At 53.5% G+C, this 23,524-nt stretch overlaps 2 pseudogenes; one reads left to right on the top strand and one right to left on the bottom strand.

Annotated features, from left to right (window-relative positions):
- Positions 1-1,418: 1,418 nt before the first annotated feature.
- LOC134739504 (putative uncharacterized protein FLJ44672) lies at positions 1,419-7,657 on the bottom strand (annotated as a pseudogene).
- Positions 7,658-9,285: 1,628 nt separating this feature from the next.
- LOC134739505 (putative uncharacterized protein FLJ46235) lies at positions 9,286-9,853 on the top strand (annotated as a pseudogene).
- The last annotated feature ends 13,671 nt before the right edge of the window (positions 9,854-23,524 follow it).

Below are 23,524 nucleotides of genomic sequence, written 5' to 3' on the forward strand. Positions count from 1 at the left end.
TACCCTCAACAAAAGTTTAAATGTAAAATACAGTATTGTTCACTATACAAACAATGTTGGGTAGCAGATGCCTAGAAATTTTTCAATTTGCATAACTGAGATTTTATAACCATTGATCAGCAACTTTCCATTTCCCCTTTACCCTGGCCCTTGAAAACCACCGTTTATTCTTTTTTTTTTCGACCTAATTGATATTTATAGCATGCTTCATACAATTGCAGAATATACATTCTTTTTTTTCTTTTTATTCTTCTTCTTATTATTATTATACTTTAGGCTCTATAGTACATGTGCGCAACGTGCAGGTAAGTTACATATGTATACATGTGACATGCTCGTGCGCTGCACCCACCAACTCATCATCTAGCATTAGGTATATCTCCCAATGCTATCCCGCCCCCCTCCCCCCACCCCACAACAGTCCCCAAAGTGTGATGTTCCCCTTCCTGGGTCCATGTGTTCTCATTGTTCAATTCCCACCTATGAGTGAGAATATACGGAGTTTGGTTTTTTGTTCTTGTGATAGTTTACTGAGAACGATGATTGCCAATTTCATCCATGTCCCTACAAAGGACGTGAACTCATCATTTTTTATGGCTGCATAGTATTCCATGGTGTATATGTGCCACATTTTCTTAATCCAGTCTATCATTGCTGGACATTTGGGTTGGTTCCAAGTCTTTGCTATTGTGAATAATGCCGCAATAAACATACGTGTGCATGCGTCTTTATAGCAGCATGATTTATAGTCCTTTGGGTATATACCCAGTAATGGGAAGACTGGGTCAAATGGTATTTCTAGTTCTAGATCCCTGAGGAATTGCCACAATGACTTCCACAAGGGTTGAACTACTTTACAGACCCACCAACAGTGTAAAAGTGTTCCTATTTCTCCACATCCTCTCCAGCACCTGTTGTTTCCTGACTTTTTAATGATTGCCATTCTAACTGGTGTGAGATGGTATCTCATTGTGGTTTTGATTTGCATTTCTCTGATGGCCAGTGATGGTGAGCATTTTTTCATGTGTTTTTTGGCTGCATAAATGTCTTCTTTTGAGAAGTGTCTGTTCATGTCCTTCGCCCACTTTTTGATGGGGTTGTTTTTTTCTTGTAAATTTGTTGGAGTTCATTGTAGATTCTGGATATTAGCCCTTTGTCAGATGAGTAGGTTGCAAAAATTTTCTCCCATTTTGTAGGTTGCCTGTTCACTCTGATGGTAGTTTCCTTTGCTGTGCAGAAGCTCTTTAGTTTAATTAGATCCCATTTGTCAATTTTGTCTTTTGTTGCCGTTGCTTTTGGTGTTTTTGACATAAAGTCCTTGCCCATGCCTATGTCCTGAATGGTATTGCCTAGGTTTTCTTCTAGGGTTTTTATGGTTTTCAGTCTAACATTTAAGTCTTTAATCCATCTTGAATTGATTTTTGTATAAGGTGTAAGGAAGGGATCCAGTTTCAGCTTTCTACATATGGCTAGCCAGTTTTCCCAGCACCATTTATTAAATAGGGAATCCTTTCCCCATTGCTTGTTTTTCTCAGGTTTGTCAAAGATCAGATACTTGTAGATATGTGGCATTATTTCTGAGGGCTCTGTTCTGTTCCATTGATCTATATCTCTGTTTTGGTACCAGTACCATGCTGTTTGGGTTACTGTAGCCTTGTAGTATAGTTTGAAGTCAGGTAGCGTGATGCCTCCAGCTTTGTTCTTTTGGCTTAGTATTGACTTGGCGATGCGGGCTCTTTTTTGGTTCCATATGAACTTTAAAGTAGTTTTTTCCAATTCTGTGAAGAAAGTCATTGGTAGCTTGATGGGGATGGCATTGAATCTGTAAATTACCTTGGGAAGGATGGCCATTTTCATGATATTGATTCTTCCTACCCATGAGCATGGAATGTTCTTCCATTTGTTTGTATCCTCTTTTATTTCATTGAGCAGTGGTTTGTAGTTCTCCTTGAAGAGGTCCTTCACATCCCTTGTAAGTTGGATTCCTAGGTATTTTATTCTCTTTGAAGCAATTGTGAATGGGAGTTCATTCATGATTTGGCTCTCTGTTTGTCTGTTATTGATGTATAAGAATGCTTGTGATTTTTCTACATTGATTTTGTATCTTGAGACTTTGCTGAAGTTGCTTATCAGCTGAAGGAGATTTTGGGCTGAGACAATGGGGTTTTCTAGATATATTATCATGTCATCTGCAAACAGGGACAATTTGACTTCCTCTTTTCCTAATTGAATACCCTTGATTTCCTTCTCTTGCCTAATTGCCCTGGCAAGCACTTCCAACACTATGTTGAATAGGAGTGGTGAGAGAGGGCATCCCTGTCTTGTGCCAGTTTTCAAAGGGAATGCTTCCAGTTTTTGCCCATTCAGTATGATATTGGCTGTGGGTTTGTCATAAATAGCTTTTATTATTTTGAGATACGACCCATCAATACCTAATTTATTGAGAGTTTTTAGCATGAAACGTTGTTGAATTTTGTCAAAGGCCTTTTCTGCATCTATTGAGATAATCATGTGGTTTTTGACTTTGGTTCTGTTTATATGCTGGATTACATTTATTGATTTGCATATATTGAACCAGCCTTGCATCCCAGGGATGAAGCCCACTTGATCATGGTGGATAAGCTTTTTGATGTGCTGCTGGATTCTGTTTGCCAGTATTTTATTGAGGATTTTTGCATCAATGCTCATCAAGGATATTGGTCTAAAATTCTCTTTTTTTGTTGTGCCTCTGCCAGGCTTTTGTATCAGGATGATGCTGGCCTCATAAAATGAGTTAGGGGAAGAGTCTCGCTCTTTAGCCGAGGCCGGAGTGCAGTGGTGCTATCTCGGCTCACAGCAAGTTCTGCCTCCCGGGTTCACGCCATTCTCCTGCCTCAGCCTCCCTAGTAGCTGGGACTACAGGCGCCCGCTACCGCTCCCGGCTAATTTTTTGTATTTTTAGTAGAAACGGGGTTTCACCGTTTTAGCCAGGATGGTCTCGATCTCCTGACCTCATGATCCGCCCACCTCAACCTCCCAAAGTGCTGGGATTACAGGTGTGAGCCACCACGCCTGGCCTTGACTTGAAGTTTTGCACCTGGAGAGGCTGCCGAGAGGACGGAGCTGGGCCCAGGGAGGCTGCCTTGCAGCTCTTCCAGGCCCAATTCCAGGCCAACTTGAGGATGACTTGGGCTTGCAGAGGCTGCCGGGAGGCCGGAGCTGGCCCTGGAGAGACGACTCAAGGGCAGTCTGGGCCTGCAGAGGCCACCAGGAGGAAGAGCTGGGCATGGAGAGGCCGACTGGAGGAAGTCCAGTGCCTGGAGTGGATGCAAAGGAGCAAAGGCTAGGCCGCAAAATGCCGCCATGACGTCCCAGCTTGGCCTCCGGGAGGCAGGAGCTGGGCCTGCGGAGGCCGCCCCAAGGTGGGAGCCTGGCCCGAGGAGGCCACGGTGCCAGGCAACAGGTGGGCCTGGAGGGCCCACTGTGAGGTAGAGGCCGGGCCTCTAGAGGCCAACGGGAGGCAGGAGCTGGCACCGGAGGGGCCCTCATTGAGGACGCGTTGTGCCTGGAGAGGCCGCCGGGAGGCCGGAGCTGGGCCTGGAGAGGCCGACTTCAGGACAATTTGGGCCTGCAGAGGCCACTGGGAGGCCCAAGCTGGGCCTAGAGGAGCCCACCGACCGGACGCCGTTTGGGGCCTGGAGACGCTTTCAGAGGGCAGGAGCTGAGCCTGGAGAGGCCACCGTGAGGCCTGAGCTGGGCCTGGGGAGCTTGGCTTCAGGAAGTTGTGGGCCTACCAGGGCCACTGGGAGCTAGGCGGGAGCTGAGTCCAAAGAGGTTGTTGGGAGGCCAGAGTCGGGCCTGGAGATGCAGCAGGGAGGAAGAACTGGGCCCAGAGAGAATGCCGGGAGGCTGCAAGTGGGTCTGGAGAGGCCGACTTGAGGAGGCCCAGCCTCTGCCTCCCTCATGGCGGCCTCTGCAGGCCCAGCTGTTCCTCCAGGCTGCGTCTCCCAGCCCAGCTCCTGACTCCCAGCAAGCAAGCTCTTTTGGCTCAGCTCCTGCTGGCGTTTGTAGGCCCCGAAGTTTCTGCAGCCAAGCTCTTCAGGCCCACGTCTTGCCTCCTGGTGGCCTGTACAGGCCCAGCTCTGGCTGGAGAAGAGCCTCTGCAGGCCCCGCTGTTGCCTCCCAGGGGAATCTCCAGACCCAGCTGTCGTCCCACGGCGGCCTCCCGGGACCAAGTCCCTGCCTGCCTCCCGGCAGCCGACGTGCAGCCCAGCTCCTCCCTCACGGTGGCCTGTTCAGGCCCAACTCATGCCTCTGGCACCCTGCCCAGAGGCGTGAGCCCCTGCCTCACACTGGCCTCTCTCACGCTGAGAGGTCCTCCATCACGCTGGCCTGTTGAGGCCCAGCTCGTGACTCCGGTGGCCTCTCCAGGCCCAGCCCCTGCCTTGCGGAGGCCCTCCGGAGGCCAAGCTCATGCGTCATGGTGGCCTCTCCCGGCCTGGCATTTGCGCCCTTGCATGCGCTCCAGACCCTGCACTTCCTCCAGTCGGCCTCTCCAGGCCCAGCTCTTCCTCCCAGCGGACTCTACAGGCCCAAGTCATCCTCAAGTTGGCCACCCCAGGCCTGCAGATGCCGCCGGGAGGCAGGACAGGCCGACTTGACGACAGTCTGGGCCTGCAGAGGCCGCTGGGAGGAAGAGCTGGGCCTGGAGAGGCCGACTGGAGGAAGTGCAGGGCCTGGAGTGCATGCAAAGGAGCAAATGCCAGGCCGGGAGAGGCCGCCGTGATGCATGAGGTTGGCCTCCGGAGGGCCTCCGTGAGGCAGGAGCTGGGCCTGCGGAGGCCGCCGCGAGGTGGGAGCCTGGCCCGAGGAGGCCACGGCGAGGCAAGAGGTGGGCCTGGAGGGCCCACTGTTGAGGTAGAGGCTGGGCATCTAGAAGCCACCAGCCAACAGGCAGGGGCTGGGCCTGGAGAGGCCACCAGAGTCATGAGCTGGGCCTCAAAAAGCTACCGTGAGGGAGCACCTCTCTCAGCTTGACAGAGGTCCTCTGAGAGAGGTCCTCTGAGAGGGGTCCTCTCTCACGCTGCGAGAGGTCCTCTCTCACGCTGCGAGAGGTCCTCTCTCACGCTGCGAGAGGTCCTCTCTCACACTGAGAAGTCCCAGCGTGAGAGAGGACCTCTCTCGGTGTGAGAGAGGCCAGTGTGAGGCAGGGGCTCACGCCTCTGAGCAGGGTGCCAGAGGCACGAGTTGGGCCTCAACAGGCCAGCGTGAGAGAGGCCCTCTGAGAGGGGTCCTCTCTCATGCTGAGAGGTCCTCTTAGAGGGGTCCTCTCTCACGCTGAGAGAGGTCCTCTGAGAGGGGTCCTCTCTCACGCTGAGAGAGGTCCTCTGAGAGGGGTCCTCTCTCACGCTGAGAGAGGTCCTCTGAGAGGGGTCCTCTCTCACGCTGAGAGAGGTCCTCTGAGAGGGGTCCTCTCTCACACTGAGAGAGGTCCCTTCTCACGCTGAAAGAGGTCCTCTCTCACACTGAGAGGTCCTCTAACATGTCCTCTCTCACGCTGAGAGAGGCCAGTGTGTGGTAGGGGCTCACGCCTCTGGGCAGGGTGCCAGAGGCATGAATTGGGCCTCAACAGGCCAGCGTGAGGGAGGAACTCTCTCAGTGTGAGGGAGTTCCTCTGAGAGGGATCCTCTCTCAGCATGAGAGAGGTCCTCTGAGAGAGTCCTCTCTCACGCTGAGAGGGGTCCTCTCTCACGCTGAGAGGGGTCGTCTCTCACGCTGAGAGGGGTCCTCTCTCACGCTGAGAGAGGTCCTCTCACAGGTCCTCTCTCACACTGAGAGAGGTACTCTCACAGGTCCTCTCTCACGCTGAGGTCCTCTCTCACACTGAGAAGTCCCAGCGTGAGAGAGGACCTCTCTCAGCATGAGAGAGGCCAGTGTGAGGCAGGGGCTCACGCCTCTGGGCAGGGTGCCAAAGGCATGAGTTGGGCCTCAACAGGCCACCATGAGGGAGGAGCTGGGCCGCTCGCAGGCTGCCGGGAGGCAGGCAGGGAGTTGGCCCCGGGAGGCCGCCGTGGGTCGAGAGCCGGGCCTGGAGAGGCCCCTGGGAGGCAAGAGCGGGGCCTGCAGAGGCTGTTCTCCAGCCAGAGCTGGGCCAGTTCAGGCACCGGGAGGCAGGAGGTGGGCATGAAGAGCTTGGCTGGAGAAAGTTTGGGGCCTACAAAGGCCAGCAGGAGCTGGGCAGGAGCTGAGCCAAAAGAGCTTCCTTGCTGGGAGGCCGGAGCTGGGCCTGGAGAGGCCGACTTCAGGATGACCTGGGCCTGCAGAGGTTGCCGGGAGGCCCAAGCTGGGCCAGGAGGAGTCCACCAACCGGACGCCGTTTGGGGCCTGGAGACGCTGTCGGAGGGCAGGAGCTGAGCCTGGAGAGGCCACCGTGAGGCCTGAGCTGGGCCTGGGGAGCTTGGCTTCAGGAAGTTGTGGGCCTACCAGGGCCGCCGGGAGCTGGGCGGGAGATGAGTCCAAAGAGGTTGTTGGGAGGCAGGAGTAGGGCCTGGAGATGCAGCAGGGAGGAAGAACTGGGCCCAGAGAGGATGCCAGGAGGCTGCAAGTGGGTCTGGAGAGGCCGACTTGAGGAGGCCCAGCCTCTGCCTCCCTCATGGCGGCCTCTGCAGGCCCAGCTGTTCCTCCAGGCTGCGTCTCCCAGCCCAGCTCCTGACTCCCAGCAAGCAAGCTCTTTTGGCTCAGCTCCTGCTGGCGTTTGTAGGCCCCGAAGTTTCTGCAGCCAAGCTCTTCAGGCCCACGTCCTGCCTCCCGGTGGCCTGTACAGGCCCAGCTCTGGCTGGAGAAGAGCCTCTGCAGGCCCCGCTGTTGCCTCCCAGGGGCCTCTCCAGACCAGCTGTCGCCCCACGGTGGCCTCCCAGGACCAAGTCCCTGCCTGCCTCCTGGCAGCCCGCGTGCAGCCCAGCTGCTCCCTCACAGTGGCCTGTTCAGGCCCAACTCATGCCTCTGGCACCCTGCCCAGAGGCGTGAGCCCCTGCCTCACACTGGCCTCTCTCACGCTGAGAGAAGTCCTCCATCACGCTGGCCTGTTGAGGCCCAGCTCATGACTCCGGTGGCCTCTCCAGGCCCAGCCCCTGCCTTGCGGAGGCCCTCCGGAGGCCAAGCTCATACGTCATGGCGGCCTCTCCTGGCCTGGCATTTGCTCCCTTGCATGCGCTCCAGACCCTGCACTTCCTCCAGTCGGCCTCTCCAGGCCCAGCTCTTCCTCCCAGCCACCACTACAGGCCCACGGCGTCCTCAAGGTGGCCACCCCGGGCCTGCAGAGGCCGCCGAGAGGCAGGACAGGCCGACTTGATGACAGTCTGGGCCTGCAGAGGCCGCCAGGAGGAAGAGATGGGCCTGGAGAGGCCGACTGGAGGAAGTGCAGGGCCTGGAGCGCATGCAAAGGAGCAAACGCCAGGCCGGGAGAGGCCACCGTGATGCATGAGCTTGGCCTCCGGAGGGCCTCCGTGAGGCAGGAGCTGGGCCTGCGGTGGCCGTCCCGAGGCGGGAGCCTGGCCCGAGGAGGCCACGGCGAGGCAAGAGGTGGGCCTGGAGGGCCCACTGTTGAGGTAGAGGCTGGGCCTCTAGAAGCCGCCAGCCAACAGGCAGGGACTGGGCCTGGAGAGGCCACCAGATTCATGAGCTGGGCCTCAACAAGCTACCGTCAGGGAGGACCTCTCTCAGCGTGAGAGAGGTCCTCTGAGAGGGGTCCTCTCTCACGCTGAGAGAGGTCCTCTGAGAGGGGTCCTCTCTCACGCTGAGAGAGGTCCTCTGAGAGGGGTCCTCTCTCACGCTGAGAGAGGTCCTCTGAGAGGGGTCCTCTCTCACGCTGAGAGGTCCTCTCTCACACTGAGAAATCCTAGCGTGAGAGAGGACCTCTCTCAGCGTGAGAGAGGCCAGTGTGAGGCAGGGGCTCACGCCTCTGGGTAGGGTGCCATAGGCATGAGTTGGGCCTCAACAGGCCAGCGTGAGAGCGGCCCTCTGAGAGGGGTCCTCTCTCACACTGAGAGGTCCTCTTAGAGGGGTCCTCTCTCACGCTGAGAGAGGTCCTCTGAGAGGGGTCCTCTCTCACGCTGAGAGAGGTCCTCTGAGAGGGGTCCTCTCTCACGCTGAGAGAGGTCCTCTGAGAGGGGTCCTCTCTCACACTGAGAGGTCCTCTAACATGTCCTCTCTCACGCTGAGGTCCTCTCTCACGCTGAGAGAAGTCCTAGCGTGAGAGAGGACCTCAGCGTGAGGCCAGTGTGTGGCAGGGGCTCACGCCTCTGGGCAGGGTGCCAGAGGCATGAATTGGGCCTCAACAGGCCAGCGTGAGGGAAGACCTCTCTCAGTGTGAGGGAGTTCCTCTGAGAGGGATCCTCTCTCAGCGTGAGTTCCTCTGAGAGGGATCCTCTCTCAGCGTGAGAGAGGTCCTCTGAGAGGGTCCTCTCTCACGCTGAGAGGGGTCCTCTCACAGGTCCTCTCTCACACTGAGAGAGGTCCTCTCACAGGTCCTCTCTCACGCTGAGGTCCTCTCTCACACTGAGAGAAGTCCTAGCGTGAGAGAGGCTAGTGTGAGGCAGGGGCTCAGGCCTCTGGGCAGGGTGCCAAAGTCATGAGTTGGGCCTCAACAGGCCACCATGAGGGAGGAGCTGGGCCGCTCGCAGGCTGCCGGGAGGCAGGCAGGGAGTTGGCCCCGGGAGGCCGCCGTGGGTCGAGAGCCGTGTATGGAGAGGCCCCTGGGAGGCAACAGTGGGGCCTGCAGAGACTGTTCTCCAGCCAGAGCTGGGCCAGTTCAGGCACCGGGAGGCAGGAGGTGGGCCTGAAGAGCTTGGCTGGAGAAAGTTCGGGGCCTACAAAGGCCAGCGGGAGCTGGGCAGGAGCTGAGCCAAAAGAGCTTGCTTGCTGGGAGGCCGGAGCTGGGCCTGGAGAGGCCGACTTCAGGATGACTTGGGCCTGCAGAGGTTGCTAGGAGGCCCAAGCTGGGCCAGGAGGAGTCCACCAACCGGACGCCATTTGGAGCCTGGAGACACCATCGGAGGGCAGGAGCTGAGCCTGGAGAGGCCACCGTGAGGCCTGAGCTGGGCCTGGGGAGCTTGGCTTCAGGAAGTTGTGGGCCTACCAGGGCCGCCGGGAGCTGGGCGGGAGATGAGTCCAAAGAGGTTGTTGGGAGGCCGGAGTCGGGCCTGGAGACGCAGCAGGGAGGAAGAACTGGGCCCAGAGAGGATGCCGGGAGGCTGCAAGTGGGTCTGGAGAGGCCGACTTGAGGAGGCCCAGCCTCTGCCTCCCTCATGGCGGCCTCTGCAGGCCCAGCTGTTCCTCCAGGCTGCGTCTCCCAGCCCAGCTCCTGACTCCCAGCAAGCAAGCTCTTTTGGCTCAGCTCCTGCTGGCATTTGTAGGCCCCGAAGTTTCTGCAGCCAAGCTCTTCAGGCCCACGTCCTGCCTCCCGGTGGCCTGTACAGACCCAGCTCTGGCTGGAGAAGAGCCTCTGCAGGCCCCGCTGTTGCCTCCCAGGGGCCTCTCCAGACCCAGCTGTCACCCCACGGCGGCCTCCCAGGACCAAGTCCCTGCCTGCCTCCTGGCAGCCTGCGTGCAGCCCAGCTCCTCCCTCACGGTGGCCTGTTCAGGCCCAACTCATGCCTCTGGCACCCTGCCCAGGCCTCTCTCACGCTGAGAGGTCCTCCATCACGCTGGCCTGTTGAGGCCCAGCTCATGACTCCAGTGGCCTCTCCAGGCCCAGCTCCTGCCTCGCGGAGGCCCTCCGGAGGCCAAGCTCATGCGTCACGGCGGCCTCTCTCGGCCTGGCATTTGCTCCCTTGCATGCGCTCCAGACCCTGCACTTCCTCCAGGCGGCCTCTAGAGGCCCAGCTCTTCCTCCCAGCGGCCTCTACAGGCCCAAGTCGTCCTCAAGTTGGCCACCCCAGGCCTGCAGAGGCCGCCAGGAGGCAGGGCAGGCCGACTTGACGACAGTCTGGGCCTGCAGAGGCCGCCGGGAGGAAGAGCTGGGCCTGGAGAGGCCGACTGGAGGAAGTGCAGGGCCTGGAGCACATGCAAAGGAGCAAACGCCAGGCCGGGAGAGGCCGCCATGACGTATGAGCTTGGCCTCCGGAGGGCCTCCGTGAGGCAGGACCTGGGCCTGCAGAGGCCGTCCCGAGGAGGGAGCCTGGCCCGAGGAGGCCACGGCGAGGTAAGAGGTGGGCCTGGAGGGCCCACTGTTGAGGTAGAGGCTGGGCATCTAGAAGCCGCCAGCCAACAGGCAGGGACTGGGCCTGGAGAGGCCACCAGAGTCATGAGCTGGGCCTCAACAAGCTACCGTGAGGGAGGACCTCTCTCAGTGTGAGAGAGGTCCTCTGACAGGTCCTCTCTCACGCTGAGTTCCTCTCTCACACTGAGAAGTCCTAGCGTGAGAGAGGACCTCTCTCAGCGTGAGAGAGGCCAGTGTGAGGCAGGGGCTCAGACCTCTGGGCAGGGTGCCAGAGGCATGAGTTGGGCCTCAACAGGCCAGCGTGAGAGAGGCCCTCTGAGAGGGGTCCTCTCTCACGCTGAGAGGTCCTCTTAGAGGGGTCCTCTCTCACCCTGAGAGAGGTCCTCTTAGAGGGGTCCTCTCTCACCCTGAGAGAGGTCCTCTGAGAGGGGTCCTCTCTCACGCTGAGAGAGGTCCTCTGAGAGGGGTCCTCTCTCACGCTGAGAGAGGTCCTCTGAGAGGGGTCCTCTCTCACGCTGAGAGAGGTCCTCTGAGAGGGGTCCTCTCTCACGCTGAGAGAGGTCCCTTCTCACGTTGAAAGAGGTCCTGTCTCACGCTGAGAGGTCCTCTAACATGTCCTCTCTCATGCTGAGAGAGGCCAATGTGAGGCGGGGTCTCACGCCTCTGGGCAGGGTGCCAGAGGCATGAATTGGGCCTCAACTGGCCAGCGTGAGGGAGGACCTCTCTCAGCGTGAGAGAGGTCCTCTGAGAGGGTCCTCTCTCAGTGTGAGAGAGGTCCTCTCACAGGTCCTCTCTCACGCTGAGACAGGTCCTCTCACAGGTCCTCTCTCATGCTGAGGTCCTCTCTCACGCTGAGAGAAGTCCTAGCGTGAGAGAGGCCAGTGTGAGGCAGGGGCTCACGCCTCTGGGCAGGGTGCCAAAGGCATGAGTTGGGCCTCAACAGGCCACCATGAGGGAGGAGCTGGGCCGCTCGCAGGCTGCCGGGAGGCAGGCAGGGAGTTGGCCCCGGAAGGCCGCCGTGGGTCGAGAGCCGGGCCTGGAGAGGCCCCTGGGAGGCAAGAGCGGGGCCTGCAGAGGCTGTTCTTCAGCCAGAACTGGGCCAGTTCAGGCACCGGGAGGCAGGAGGTGGGCGTGAAGTGCTTGGTTGGAGAAAGTTCGGGGCCTACAAAGGCCAGCGGGAGCTGGGCAGGAGCTGAGCCAAAAGAGCTTGCTTGCTGGGAGGCCGGAGCTGGGCCTGGAGAGGCCGATTTCAGGACGATCTGGGCCTGCAGAGGTTGCCGGGAGGCCCAAGCTGGGCCAGAAGGAGCCCACCGGCCGGACGCCGTTTGGAGCCTGGAGACGCCGTCAGAGGGCAGGAGCTGAGCCTGGAGAGGCCACCATGAGGCCTGAGCTGGGCCTGGGGAGCTTGGCTTCAGGAAGTTGTGGGCCTACCAGGGCCACCGGGAGCTGGGCGGGAGCTGAGTCCAAAGAGTTGTTGGGAGGCCAGAGTCGGGCCTGGAGACGCAGCCGGGAGGAAGAACTGGGCACAGAGAGGACACCGGGAGGCTGCAAGTGGGTCTGGAGAGGCCAACTTGAGGAGGTTCTGGGCCCGCAGAGGCCGCCGGAAGGGAAAAACTGGGCCTGGAAAGGCCATTGTGAGGAATGAGCCCCATGGGCCTGAAGAGGCCACTGGCAGGTGGGAGCTGGGCCTGCTGAAGCGCCTGAGAGGCAGGAGCTTTGGACTGGGGAGGCCGCAGTGAGGCGAGGGCTAGCTGGGCGTGGATAGTCTGCTGTGAGGCAGAGGCTGGGCCTGTGCAGGCCTTCGGGAGGCAGGAGGCCGGGCCTGGAGAGGCTGACTGGAGGTCAAATTGGGGCCTGCAGGGGCCGCCAAAAGTCAAAAGCAGGGCCTGGGAAGGCCGCCAGGGGGCATGAGCTGGGCTGGGCTGAAAGAGGCCACTGGGAGGCAGGAGGAGCTGGGTCTGGAGAGGCTGACTCGAGGAACTTTTGCACCCGGAGAGGCCGCCGAGAGGCTGGAGCTGGGCCTGTGGAGGCCGACTTGAGGACGACCTGGGCCTGCAGAGGCCACCGGGAGGCAGGAGCTGACCCTGGACAGGCCGACTTGACAACAGTCTGGGCCTGCAGCGGCCACCGGGAGGAAGAGCTGGGCCTGGAGAGGCCCACTTGAGGAGCTTGGCCTAGGGGGTTGCGGTGAGGCACATGCTGGGCTGGGAAAGTGTGCTGTGAGGCAGAGGTTGAGCCTGTAGATGCTGACGGAAGGCACGAGTTGGGCCTGGAATGGCAGACTTGAGAAAGTTCTCGGTCTAGAGAAGGTGCTGGGATGCAGGAGCTGGGCCTGGAGAGGCCACCAAGGCATGAGCTGTGCCTAAAGAGGCCAATGTTAGGCAGGAGCTGTGCCTGGAGAGGCCGACTTGAGGAAGTTTCGGGCACGGACAGCCTGTCGAGGGGCAGGAGCTGGGCCTGGAGAGGCCACGGTGAGGTATGAGCTGGGCCTAATGAGATTAGTGTGAAGCAGGATCTGGGCCTGTTGAGGCTGCTGGGAGGCAGGCAGGACCTTGTTTGGGGAAGGCTTCTGTGAGGCAAAAGCTGGGCCTGGAGAGGCCATTGTCACGCAGGAGCTGGGCCTGTCCAGGCCATTGGGAGGCAGAAGGTGGGCCTGGAAAGCTTGACTTGAGGCAGTTTTGGGCCTACAAAGGCCACTAGGAGCTGGGCAGGAGCTGAGCCAAAAGAGGTTGTTCTGAGGCAGGAGTTGGACCTCCAGACACAGTCAGAAGAAAGAGCACGGCCTGTACAGGCCACCTGGGGGCAGCAGCTGGGCCTGGAGATGCCAACGAAAGGCAGGAGCTGGGCCCTGAGAGGCCGACTTGTGGACATTTTGGCCCTGGATTTTGTGGCCTGGACTTGAGGACATTTGGGCCTCCTGCAAAGAGGCAGGAGCTGGGACTAAAGAGGCTGTTGTAAGGCAGGAGCTGGGCCTGTACAGGCTGCCCGGAGTCAGAAGATGGGCCTCAAGAGGCCACTGTACAACAGGGGCTGGGTCTTGGAAGGTGGCTGTGAGGCAAAAGCTGGCCCTTGGGAGTCCAATGAGTGGCAGGAGCTGGGTCTGGTGAGGTCGACTTGAGAAAGTTCAGGGCCTGGAGAGAAGCCTGGGAGGCAGGAACTGGGTCTAAAGAGGCCATTGTAACGATGGAGCTGTGCCTGTGGAGGCTGTTGTGAGGCAGTAGCCTCATCTGCGGAGACTGCCGTGAGGTAGGGTATGGGCCTAAATAGGCCACTGTGAGTCATGAGCTTGGTCTGTAGAGGCTGACTGGAGAAAGTTCTGGGCCCGGAGAGGCTGCCGGGAGGTAGGAGCTGCGCCAAAAGATTTAAGCACATTACATTTATTAGGCACTTTATTTCCATTATTACACTGTAATATATAATAAAATAATTATAGAACTCACCATAATGTAGAATCAGTGGGCATGTTAAGCTTGTTTTCCCGCAACTAGATGGTCCCACCTGAGCGTGATGGGAGAAAGTGACAGATCAATAGGTATTAGATTCTCATAAGGACAGCGCAACCTAGATCCCTCACATGCACGGCTCACAACAGGGTGCGTTCTCCTATGAGAATCTAATGCTGCTGCTGATCTGAGAAGGTGGAGCTCAGGCGGGAATGTGAGCAAAGGGGAGTGGCTGTAAATACAGACCAAGCTTCCCTCACTCCCTCACTTGACACCACTCACCTCCTGCTGTGTGGCTCCTTACGGCTCCATGGCTCAGGGGTTGGGGACCCCTGCTCAAGTGCATCCAAAACGACCCTTCCCACACCAGTCTTCATAGTGGTCAAGTGCAGCAACCACTTAGCTCCCAAGGCATGTGCCTCAGCTGGCATTTTGTCACAAACAACAGTAAGTGGTAGCTTGAGTCATTGTGAGGTCACTTCCTGGAAATCACCAGCATCCCATTTCCCACTGGCAAAGAGCTCAGCACTGCCCCCTGGGAAACCAAACCTATGTCCAAATCCCATCTGTGTGGGTTTATCTCCTGGGACCCTTCCTAGCATATTAGTCAGAGTCCAATCAGGAAGCATAAACCACTCAAAAGTTTAAAGTGGTAAAATTTAATACAGAGAATTATTCATTATAACAGGTGAACAGCATAATGAGAGATTGGCTAGCACAAAGTAAAGAGAACTCTAGAGAATATAGGACTAGCCCAGGCCAGGCATGGTGGCTCATGCCTGAAATTCCAGCAATTTCAGAAGCTAATGCAGGAGGATTGCTTAAGGCCAGGAGCTAGAGACTGCTCTGGACAACACAGTGAGACCCTGTCTCTATCCAAAAAAAGAAAAAAAATTATCTGGGAGTGGTGGTGCACACTTGTAGTCCCAGCTACTCAGAATGCTGAAGTTTGAGCCTGGCAGGTCAAGGCTGCAGTGAGGCATGATTATGCCACTACAGTCCAGCCTGGTGACAGAGCAAGACCCTGTCTCAAAGAACAAAACAACAACAACCATTTACAGACAGAAAAGAAATAGAGCTAATAAGCTAAGGAAAGATGTTGAAATGTGACAAGTAAAGTAATATGAGGTCTTTTATCTATTTAAAATAATCAAACAAAAAATGACTTACTAAATTATAATACCCTGTGCTGGCAAAGGTGCAGTGAAATGGGCACTTTCTTATACTATAAGGGGTGTTTAAATTGTGTATAAGCCTTCCAGGGTAAAGCTTGTCAATTTTTTAAAATAATAGAGACAGGGTCTCACCATACTGCCATACTGCCTCCTCCAACTCTTGGCCTCAAGCAATCCTCCTGTCTTAGCCTCCCAAAGTGCTAAGATTATAGCTGGGAGGCACCCAAAACCTTGTCAATTTACATCAAGGGTAATGAGAATGTCCATTCACCGTGACTCACAGTAATCTTACTTCTGGGGAGACAATTCAATCTAAACAAAAGGTCATCTGTACAAACACAGTAAAAATCTGGGAGTAACTGAAGACAGAGTTGGTAAGTGAAATAAGAAACAGTTATAAGAAATTAAACTATGGTATTAATAGGTACCTGGTAAAAGGTCAGTTGATGTTAGCTGCTACTCTTTTGTCGTTTTGAGACAGGGTCTCACTCTGTCACCCAGGCTGGAGTGCAGAGGCCTGATCATGACTCACTGCAGTCTCAGCCTCCCTGGGCTCAAGTGATCCTCCCACCTCAGCCTCCCCAGTAGCTGGGACTCCAGGTTCATGCCATCATGCCTGGCTAAATTTTTTAGTATTTTATTTTATTTTATTTTGAGACAGAGTTTCACTCTTCTTGCCCAGGCTGTAGTGTAATGGTGTGATCCCGGCTCACTACAACCTCCACCTCCCAGATTCAAGTGATTCTCCTGCCTCAGCCTTCCAAGTAGCTGGGATTACAGGTGCGTGCCACCACGCCCAGCTAATTTTTGTATTTTTAGTAGACCCGGGGTTTTGCAATGTTGGGCAGGCTGGTCGCGAACTCCTGACCTCAGGTAATCTGCCCGCTTCGGCCTCCCAAAGTGCTGGAATTACAGGCGTGAGCCACCACACCTGGCCAATTTTTTCATTTTTTGTAGAGACAAGGTCTTACTATGTTGCCCAGACTGGTCTTGAACTCCTGGCCTCATGTGATCCTCCTGCCTAAATTGTAAAGTGCTGGGATTACCGGCATGAGCCATCATGCCTGGCTTCATGTTCATTTCTTCTTGCCGCTGCAACATAGTTTGCAGTTTCCTACATTTAGTGGCTTAAAACACCACAAAACTACCATCTTATGGTTCTAGGGACCAGAAACTCAAACTAGGTCTATTAAGGCTAAAGTCAAGGTGTCAGCAGGGCTGCATTCCTTCTGGAGACTCTAAAGTGTTCCCTTGGCTTTTCCAGCTTCTAGAAGCCACCCCCATTCCTTGGATCATGGCCCCTGACTCCATCTTCAAAGCCAGAAGTGAAGCATCTTCAAATCTCCCTCTCTTACCTCTGCTTTCATCACCACATCTCCTGCTCCAATTCTGAATCTCCTACTCTCTTTCTTTTATAAAGACCCTTGTGATTGCTGGGCATGATGGCTCCCACTCAGAATCCCAACACTTTGGGAGGTCAAGGCAGGAGGAACACTTGAGGCCCGAAGTTTGAAACTAGCATGAACAACATAGTGAGACCCCCACCTCTAGAAAAAAAATAAAAATAAATATTAGCCCGACATGGTGGTATGCGCCTGTAGTCCCAGCTACTTGAGAGGCTGAAGTGAGACAATCGATTTAGCCCAGGAGTTTGAGATCAGCCTGGACGACATAACTAAATCGCATCTCTACAAGGAAGAGGTGGGAGGATCACTTGAGCCCAGGAATTTGCGGCCAGCCTGGGCAACAAAAGAAGACCCCATCTGGCCAACACGGCCAACCTGGCCACCATGGTGAAACTCCGACTCTACAAAAATGAGCTGGGCATGGGTGACATGCATGTGTAGTCCTACCTACTTGGGAGGTTGAGATGGGAGGATCGCTTGATCTCAGAAGGCCAAAGCTATAGGGAGCTATGATCACATAACTGCACTCCAGCCTGGATGACACAGGGAGATTCTGTCTCAAAAAAAAAAAAAAGAAAAGAAATATATATTTCATCTCTGTCCCTGGTTCCTGGCACAGAGCTTCTAAAGCTCTTAGAAAGACCTCAGTGATAGATGTGACAGGAACATCTTTTGTTTTAATATTTGGTCTTGGTCCCAGGTTTCTAACACAAGAGCCTCTAAGAACTTTGGGATCTCCAGCATGGTAAGAATGCATTTGGGGATGTTGTTGAGATGACTGGGTGACTGCAAGCTCCTACATTTCTTCAAGAGGAGGACTGATTACCATGCAACCACATGGTAAGAGGCTTGGAACTTTCAGCCTCATGCACTGAACTCCAGGAGGAAGAGGGGCTGGATACTGACTTAATCACCAACAGCCAAAGATTTAATCAATCATGCTTGCATAATAAAGCCTCCATAAACACCCTGAAAGGGGTTTGCAGAGCTCTCAGGGTTGCTGGACACAGGAGATGCTGGGAGGGTCGCATGTTCAACAGAGGGCATGGGAGCTCTGTGCTCCTCCGAACTTAACTTGCCCTGGGTATCTTTCTTTTTTTTGAGACAGGATCAGGCTCTTTTGTCCAAGCTAGAGTGCAGTGGCACAATCTCAGCTTACTGTAACCTAAGCCTCCCCAGTCCCCAGCTCAAGGCATCCTCTCATCTCAGCTTCCCTAGGAGTTGGAACTCTAGGTGCACAACACCACACCGGTTATTATTATTATTTTTTAATTTTTTATAGAGACAGGTTTTCACCATGTTGCCCAGGCTGGTCTCAAACTCCTGAGTTTAAGCGATCCTCCCACCTTGTCCTCCCAAAGTGCTGAGATTACAGGCATGAACCACTGCACCCAGCATGCACGTCTCTTTGACTGTTTCTGAGATGTATCCTTCACAATGAACCAGTAATAGGAAATGAACTGGCCAGATGTGGTGGCTCACATCTGTAATCCCAGCACTTTCAGAGGCTGAGGTGGGAGGATCACTTGAGACCAGGAATTTGTGGCCAGCCTGGCCAACACAACAAGACCCCATCTATACAAAAAATAAAAGAAACTAGCCAGATGTGGTGTTGCAGGCATGTAGTCTCAGCTACTAGGGAGGCTGAGATGGGAGAACCACTGGAGCCGACAATCAAGGCTGCAATGAGCTATGACTGCACCATTGCACACCAGCCTGGGCAACAAAATAAGACCCTCTCTCTCAGAAAAAAAGAAAATAAACTGTTTTTCTGAGTTCCATAAACTGTTCTAGCAAATTATTAAACCCAAGAAAACAGTTATGGGAACCCCCGATTTGTAACAGGTTGGTCAAAAGTACAGGTGACAACTTAGGACTTGCCATTGGCATCTGAAGTCAGGATGGTCTCGTGGGACTGAGGCCCTAACTTGTAGGGTCTGTGCTAACTCCAGGTAGTGTCAGAATAAAGTCATGGGACACCCAGTTAATATCCAGAGCACTGAAGAATTTGGTGTAGAAACTCCATACATACATTCAGTCGGAAGTGTGTGAGTAGAGAAAAACATGGGCTTTTCTGTCACCTGTCTACCGCTTAACTGCATAGGAGAGGCAATACGTGGTGCTCATGAACAAAGCAAACATTAAAGTCAGACCAGACCCAACATTTGACTCAGTCTTAATATCCAGGTGAGCTTGGGCAAATCATTCATTATTCCCAAGGCTTCATCACTCCATTCATCAAATAGGGATAACTGTGGCACCCACCTGTGATTCTGTGAGAATTAATGAAATATTATGCTTGGGGTTATTGTGGTCATTATACCCATTCCAAACTATTTGACAAGGACAGTGATGGATGATGACATCAAAAAATCAGAAACTGCAATGAGGTCTCTCAGGCAAAATTCCATACAAGCAAATTACTGTCTCTACAAAGCATTCCTGCCACACTTAATTCACCATTCCCTGAACAAAATATGCCATCTTCGTTGTTCAGGTCTGTACAGTGCTGGTTTCCCTTCCTGGGCAGTTTGCTCCATCCCATCCCAGCCCATTCCCCATCCCGCCACCTCCCCCTTCCCTCCCCACTCTCATACAACTCTTCCTCATCTTTCAGGACTTGGCTTCAATGTCACCTTAACTGGAAGCTTCTCTCACTCTCCAGAAGAGCTTCCCATTGCACTTGATGCATGCACTATCATTTGATCATTTTTGAGTTACAGTCCAAATCTTTTTGTACCTGAATAACATGTTGCCCAGTCAGTCTCTCTTCCTGGATTCAGAAGTCGTTCATGGCAGATCCAGCTGGAAGTGACAAAAAGACATCTTTTGACATAAAGGGATGACACAGACAGACATAAGTTCTTAAATGTCTTAAATGTTATGTGGAAATTAAACAGAATTCAAAGATTTGTGGGGAACACTTAGGAGGGAAAGTTACTGGCAACGTCATAAAGGGTTAATTTGTATTTTATTTTATTTTATTTTTTGAGACAGTCTCATTCCATCACCTAGGCTGGAGTGCAGTGGTGCAATCAGGCTCACTGCAGCCTTGACCACCTGGGCTCAAGTAATCTCACTTAATTTTTATTTGGTTTAAGAAAGTCTTGGTTGAGAGTGGTGGCTTATGCCTGTAATCTCAGCACTTTGGGAGGCTGAGAGAGGTCTATTACTTGAGGCCAGGAGTTTGAGATCAGCCTGGGCAATATATTAAGACCCTGCCTCTACCAAAAAACAGAGTGAACGTGTGGAAGACAATTTTTCCACAGACTGGGAGTGAGGGAATAATTTCAGGATGATTCAAGTGCATTACATATATTGTGCACTTTATTTCTATTATTACTACATAGTAATATATAATGAAATGATTCTACAACTCACTATAACGTAGACTCAGTGGGATCTCTGAGCTTGTTTTCCTGCAACTAGACTGTCCATCTGGGGTGATGGGAGACAGTAACAGAATATCAGGCATTAGATTCTCATAAGGCATACACAACCTAGATCCCTCGCATGCACACTTCACAACAGAGTTTGTGCTCCTATGAGAATCTAATGCTGCTGCTGATCTGACAGGACATGGAGCTCAGGTGGTCATGCAAGCGATGGGAGGGGCTAGAAATACAGATGAAGTTTCCCTTCACTCACCTGCTGCTCACCTCCAGCTCTGTGGCCCTATGGTTGGAGACCGCTGCTCAAGTGCATTCGAAAGGATCCATCCCATGCCATTCTTCAGAGTCATCTTTACTGCTGCAGTGGTCAACCTGTAGCACCCCTAAGCTCACAGGACATATGCTTCAACTGGCATTTCACAATCAACAGTATATGGTAGCTTGAGTCATTGTGAAGTCACTTCCTGGAAATCACCAGCATCCCATATCCCATTAGCAAGGAGCTCAGCACTGCTCCTTGGATAACCAAACCTACTCCCAAATCCCATCTGTGTGCGTCTATCTCCTGGTACCCTTCCTAGCATCGACTCTGTATTTGTAGGAGTCCAATCAGGAGACACAAACCATTCAAAAGTTTAAACTAGAATGAGCAAGGTGGCTCACACCTGTAATCCCAGCACTTTAGGAGGCCAAGGTGGGTGGACTGCTTTGAGCTCAGGAGTTTGAGAACAGTCCGGGAAACATGGCGAAACCTCATCTCTACAAAAAACACAAAAATCAGCTGGGTGTGGTGGCATTTACCTGTAATCCCAGCTACTCGGGAGGCTGAGGCAGGAGAATTGCTTGAGCCTGGCAGGTGGAGGCTGCAGTGAGCAGAGGTTGTGCCACTGTACTCCAGCCTGGGTGACAGTGCGAGACCCGGTATCAAAAAGAAAAAATGTATATATATGTAAATTTAATATAAAAAGTATTAATTTTGGCCAGGCACAATGGCTCATGCCTGTAATCCCAGCACTTTGGGAGGCCAAGGCAGACAGATCACCTGAGGTCAGGAGTTCGAGACCAGCCTGACCAGCATGGAGCAACCCCATCTCTACTAAAAATACAAAATTAGCTGGGCATGGTGGCACATGCCTGTAATCCCAACTACTTGGGAGGCCGAGGCAGGAGAATCGCTTGAACCAGGCAGGTGGAGGTTGCGCTGAGCCAAGATAGTGCCATTGCACTCCAGCCTGGGCAACAAGAGTGAAACTCCATCTTGAAGAAAAGAAAAGGTATTAATTTTTACAGAGGATCAGCACAATGAGGGACACACTAGCACAAAGTAAAGACAACTCTAGAGAATACAGAACTATCAGAGGCCAGGCATTGTGGCTCATGCCTGTAATCCCAGCAATTTGGGAAGCCTAGGCAGGAGGATCACTTGAGGCCGGGAGTTGGAGACCAATCAGCACAAAATAGTGAGACTCTGTGTCTACCAAAAAAAAGAAACATTAGCCAGGTGTGGTGGTGGTGCACACCCGTAGTTCCAGCTACTTGGGAGTCTGGGGTGGGAGAACCCCTTAAGCCTGGAAGTCTGCACTACAATGAGCCAAGATTGTGCCACTGCACTCCAGCCTGGGTGACAGAGTGAGACTCTGTCTCAGAAAGAAAAAAGAAAAGAAAGTGTTAATCCCCCTGTGAGAATCTCCTCTTCTCCTGCCCTCTCTGGAACCTCACTTGTCAGTTCTTCCTCCCACTTTCCTGTATCTTTAACCTATCCCCCACTTTTAGCTCCTTCCCATCATTATTTAAATTACTCAAACTTCTTCTGTTTAAAAAACCTCTCCCTAAACTCAGTGAGAGGTCTCCTGCACACCCACTGAGCCATCTGCTCTCCCTGGTGCCTTCTCTACAGCAGCCTGAGCCATGTCTCTAATCCGTGAATCTCATCATGTTACTCCCCCATTTACATCACTTCTCCTTGCCTCAGGGATTAAGTCCAAACTCCTTAACAGCCCCTGCTCTGCCCTGCCTTGCAAGGCAGCCTCACTGCTTGCCCCTCTCCATTTCATCTGCTATGGAGTCCAACTGAGCCTCATCTGCCCCTTCAATGCAAACTCTTTCTCCTCTGGGAGTCTCTGAAGTGGGTGATATCCTCTGCTTATAATATGTTTCCCCTTAAACCTCTACTCTCTTCCTAGCTAGCTTTGACTCCTCTGTCACTTGTCCGCTTTGGCATCACCTCCTCATGGAAGACTTCTTTGACTCCCCAGATTCTCAGGAGCATGACAGGTGAGGTGCTCCTCCCAAGAATGGATGGAGATTAGGGAGTGTGTGTTATTCATGCTTAATTCACCAGTGCTTAGCTGAGTACCTGGCATAAAATAGTTACTGTGGTGGCCAAAGTAATAACCCCCACCCCCACCAATTGCTCATGTCCTATGTTACACAGCACAATTACATAGAAAGGTGGAATTAAGAGTGCAGATAAAATTAATGTTGCTCATCAGCTGACCTTAAAACAAGATTATCCTGGAGTATCTAGGAGAGCCCATGTAATTACACGCATTCTTTAAAACTGGAAGAGGGAGGCAGAAGGTTAAGAACCAGAGACGGTGGGCACAATGGCTCATGCCTGTAATACCAATACTTTGGGAGGCCAGGTCAGGAAAATCCCTTGAGTGTAGGAGTTCAAGGTCAGCCGTGGCAACATACTGAGGCCCCATCTCTACAAAAAAATAAAAACGAAATTCACTGAGTGTCACGATGCTTGCCTGTAGTCCCAGCTACTGGGAAGGCTGACATGGTAGGACTGCTTGAGCCTGGGAGTTTGAGGCTACAATGAGCCATGATTGGACCACTGAACTCCATCCTGAGTGACAGGGCAAGGTCCTGTTTTGAAAGAAAGAAAGGACATTGGAATCAGGGTCCTCTCCATCCTGAGGTGCCTACAAGGCATCTCTCTCTGCAAACGAGTAAACATCACCCTCCAACTCCTTACAGAGTGGAGCAGCAGGAAAACTCCTTCACCTCATTTCTGTGCTGCTTGGGAGGCCTGGACAGCCCAATAACAAGCTCCTTGCTGATGAAGCAATCAGGAAATGGCTCGAGTTGAGCTAAGGAGAATTTGGATCCTTCTTTTGGTTCTCAATAGGCAGGGTAGGGGCCAGGCATGGTGGTTCATACCTGTAATCTTTGCACTGTGGGAGGCCAAGGTGAGAGGATTGCTTGAGGCCAGGAGCTCAAGACCAGCCTGGGCAACATAGCAAGACCTGGGTGGCATACACCTGTGGTCCCTACTACTTGGTAGGATGAGGAGGGAGGATCAATCACTTGATCCCAGGAGTTTCAGGCTGCAGTGAGCCATGATCACACTACTGCACTTCAGCCTGGGTGACAGAGCCAGACCACATCACGAAAAGTTAGAAAGAAAAAAACAAGAGAGAGGGAGAGAGACTATACACAGGCACCACCACATTTGGCTAATTTTTAAATATTCTGTAGAGACAAGGTCTTGCTAGGTTGCCCAGGCTAGTCTAAAACTCCTGGCATCAGGTTGGGCATGGTGGCTCATGCTTGTAATCCCAGCACTTTGGGAGGCTGAGGCAGGCAAATCACCTGAAGTCTGGAGTTCAAGACCAGCCTGGCCAACATGGTGAAACTCTGACTCTATCAAAAATACAGAAATTAGCTGGGCAGTAGTGGCATGTACCTGTAGTCTCAGCTACTCGGGAGGCTGAGGCAGGAGAATCACTTGAACCTGGGAGGCGGAGGTTGCAGTGGACCCCATCACTGCACTCCACCCTGGGTGACAGAGCGAGACTCTGTCAGAAACAACAACAACAACAACAACAAAAACTCCTGGCATCAAGACATCTTCCTGTCAGCCTCCCAATGCCCTGGGATTATACTGTTTCCTATAATTGAA

This window comes from Pongo pygmaeus, chromosome 3, assembly GCF_028885625.2.
Source record: "Pongo pygmaeus isolate AG05252 chromosome 3, NHGRI_mPonPyg2-v2.0_pri, whole genome shotgun sequence".
NCBI lineage: Eukaryota > Metazoa > Chordata > Mammalia > Primates > Hominidae > Pongo > Pongo pygmaeus.